We start from the raw sequence: 4,220 nt of genomic DNA, 5'->3' as shown, positions 1-4,220 counted from the left end.
ACTTGCAGATTCTCCAAACCAGTCACCTTCCTCCTTACTTTGGTTATGATACAGATGCTACATAACTAATTTTTGAAAAGAGTTTCACAATTTGCAACTCTTAACTATCTGTGAAATGTTTCACATGTACTTGTGTTTACTGTTAATTTCTTTTGGTAACAGATTAAATTGCCATCACAAAGATTCATGGATAATATGTTTTATCTAAAATAGAGTACTCAATCAGGAAATTAAATTCACCCACTACAGGAAAAGAAACTCTCAGCTCCATTCTATAAAATCCCCGAAATCTCAATGTAAAGCCAGGTCAGCTTCAGTTTAAGATCAAGCAACTTCACAGAACAAGCCATGGCTCTTCTGGACAATTCAGCATCTTAACTGTGTACTTGTCATCTGTACACATTAATTCTACAATTACCTTGACATAGTCAAAACAGATATGCATTAATTAAGCAATTCTTCCCCTTCCCACCCCATCCATCAGCACAAAAAGAACACAGATTTCCACAGGTTCCATTCACCACAGAGATGTAACAGAAGAAACGTGACAATAAAAAAAACTACTACATACTGAAATCAGCAAAGACCACACTAGGTTTTCCGAGTTTGGCATGAACATCAAATTAAAATGCAATTTGCCATTTTCCGGTCTAGGTTGAAACATCAATAACCTCAATTCAAAAAATAATTGGGCAGGGAGCTGCAAACAAATTTAGTATTTAAGAAATGGAAATGTAACTGTAGTGAGCCAACTTGGATTTTGAGCTATGGCAAGCAACCGCCTTACTCTCAACACCCAGTTAGAAGAATTGTCAGAGTTCCTTCTAAGTCTCATAGAGAATGTAAATTATTTTTCAGAGACCAAATTTAAATATTCCAAGGATTGTGTTCCAAATACTATACTGACAGAAATGCCTAGCTCAAAATACCCAAGAGGCTTCTTATATATTTAATAATGTTCAATTTTAGGATAAATTTTATCTTACTTCATCAAGTTTAAACCTACTGCAACATTACCATACTAGATTTTTACTCAAATATTTATTTCCTAATAGTCCCTTTCGAGATGGAATTTATCTCTAACTTAAATATGTTGAATGTCAGTGCATTCAACATTCACACAAAAGAACTATACTTATCAGCTAAGTCAAACTGACTTCACCCTCCATCAATTCTCATGAATTGAAGGCAGAGTGCTAAGAGGTACTGTGTTAAATAAAGGAGAGAGGATAGGGTGCCCCGACGATTACACAATGAATCCAAGGAATCCCTAAAGTTAACAGAAGAAAATACCTTGCTAGATAATCTGCTTCTCGAAGAGTTTTTGTCTAGACCCTAAATATTCTCTTTCATGATATATGTTACCTAGTTTAAAAAGGTATATTCCACCGACATGTCTGGGTTCCAAACACCAGGGAAGCTAAGGGGAAAGGATCACAAGTTCCAGACGAGTTCAAGGCTAGACTGAAGTATATAAGGAGACCCTGTCTCAGAAAGAAAAGAAATAAAGTATTCCGGCCTCACACTTTTTTCCCCAGTGGAAAAAAACAATAGGTTAACCAAAACTTTACGTAAATGCAAGGCTCTTCAATAATCTGGTGGATCAAAACTAGTTTTAAGCAAATGAGTCTAAGATCTGAAGGTTTGTATTTCATTTTATACTCTACTACTACTGATTGGTAAGTTTTGCTTACTAATATCCAAACCCCATGAGCATTATATGAACCAAATTATAACATTCTGATTATTTGAGTCTGGAAAAGCCTGATATTGATGAAAATGACAAAATTCACCACCTTTAAGGCACATGAGGCTACAGAGAAGCCATGAAAAAAAGTCTGCTAAGAGAATCAAAAAACAAACAAGACGTCTATAGAGTTTATGTAATAATATTTTTGGCTTAAATATGAAGATATACAATAAATTTTACAATTTTAAAGCTCATCAGAATCTGGATACCTTTATACAATAATTTCTTATAATTTTTCCTTTTGAGGGAATTTACCACCTTTAAAAGCTAAACAAAAAATGAGATGTCTATGCACACTATAGGTCATTATTTTATAAGTCAGCTTCTGGGATTTAATTCAGCAATATCTAACTTACCCCAAAAAACAGAGGAACTCAAAAAAACTGCCACTATCTACCACAGAATGAAGAAAAAGTATCATTTTACTCTAAGTTCTTGGTAAGATAGAATGAACTAGCCCTTTACAACCTACTACATTCTAGAACACCACCTTCCTTTAATCATTTGCAAAACTGTATAAAAATATATACCATTTTGCTTAACTCATCGCTCACACTTTTAAAAGCTGTAGTAAGGACTGACATACTCTTCCAAGATCCCTAATAAAAAGTCTCTGGATAAATCTGCAAAGAGGAGACTAATTCACTCCACCATGAGTTTTGTACAGAAGATAAATTCTGTACACTGGAGCCAATTCTGGACTTCTCGTTCATTCACTTATTTATCCACACATATTTACAATCTACTTCGATCATATTCACCCACCATCTTTTGCCCCCCTTTCCTTTTTCTCTAACGCCTTTCCTCTTCCCAAATAGTGCCCCCTTTCAATTTCAGGAGTTGCATTTTACTAAATCTAGATTCCACATGTAAAAGAAAACCACAATGTTTGTCTGATTCTGGCTTGCTTTGTTTAACATGATGATCTCTATCCATCCATTTTCCTGCAAATGGCATAATTCCAGTCTTCTTTATGGCTGAATACAAACAACTATGCTCTGTGTATATGTCCCATTTTCTTTATTCATCTGCTGATAGGCATCCAATTATTGACTATTGGGAACAGTACTGTGATAAACATGGAAGTACAAGTATTCCTGTCATATGCTGAGTTCATTTATTTTGAGCATATACTCAGGGATGGTATAGCTGGATGATAATATAGTTCCATTTGTATTTTTTTAAAAAAGCACTTTCATATTGATTTCCATTTCCACTGGTACAACCAGCTTATATTATCACCAGCAGTAGAAACAGATTCCTTCCTACCCTCTACTCTCACCAGTACTTGTTCTTGGCTTCCCTGATGATAGCCATTATGACTGGAGGAAGATAGCACCTCAACAGTTTTGACTTGCATTTCCCTCATTTTCCTTTAATTAAGTAGGCTTTCCATTGAAAAGGAAAAATAGATACTGACTTGAATTTGTTTTAAATATACCTCAAAGAGATACCAAATTTAATAAATGACCACCTATTTCAACAATTCTCTCTGAATTATCTCCATGAAACATCCTAACAGATAACAGAACACAGCACAATAACAAAGACAGAAGAGACTTGGTCTTTTGTGATAGTTTCTATCTTGCAGGGAAAGAGAAAGGCTTTAATCTCTGTCTCTTAGATCACAAACAAGTCCAGTAGTTCCACTTTTTCCTATTAAATCAAAGTAGTGTTTTCAATCTCCTCCAAATAGACTTTATATTCTGGTTCTACCATTTAGAGTGAATCTGGACTTACACAAAATTTCATGACACATTTCTATAAATACACAAACCTTTACAGACATTAAAAATCTGCCAATGGCACTTTGGTAAACTTATTTAATAGTGACTTAAGTTAAATCTAAGTTAAGAAGACTACATGATTTTGGGGAGCATAGAGGAATTGGTTTTAAATTATATGCGGAACCAGTTTTGGATTTTCTTCTACTGAACATCAACAAATAAATAGTTTGTAATTGTGTGATGAAAAAATGTTGCTCTGTATCTCGATGCTGCCCATCTTCGCTGGACAACAGAAAGAGCATGTGGATACTTCCTCTGTGGGATTTTGCTGATGCTAAGGGGAGTTGGAGAGTTTAGCTGTATTTGCTTCTCTTCTTTGTTCTATTTCTGTGCTTGGACAGGAAAACAGAATATACCTCCATCAAGCATTCTAGGGCCTGACCCTAAGATCTCTTTGGTCCCTCGAAACTAGACTGGAGTACCAAAGGAGGTAGGAGAAAAGTCAGGAATACTAGTTGAGCACACATACTCATGCTTTTACTTTAGTAGCATTTTAAATTCTGATCTTAGTGGGCACTCAAAAGTTACAGCCAGACCACAGACCTCAGCAATGCTGCAAGGTACTAATTTTCATCCTCAGTTTCAAGTCTCCAACCCTCCAAAAAAGCTAAATAAAATAAGAATTTTAAATGTATACAAAATTTTAGTAGCACTGTGTAGCTCAGGCTGGCTTTGAACTTGCA

The sequence above is a fragment of the Onychomys torridus genome, chromosome X (assembly GCF_903995425.1).
Source record: "Onychomys torridus chromosome X, mOncTor1.1, whole genome shotgun sequence".
Classification (NCBI taxonomy): domain Eukaryota; kingdom Metazoa; phylum Chordata; class Mammalia; order Rodentia; family Cricetidae; genus Onychomys; species Onychomys torridus.
Note: the sequence above shows the minus strand (reverse complement) of the source record.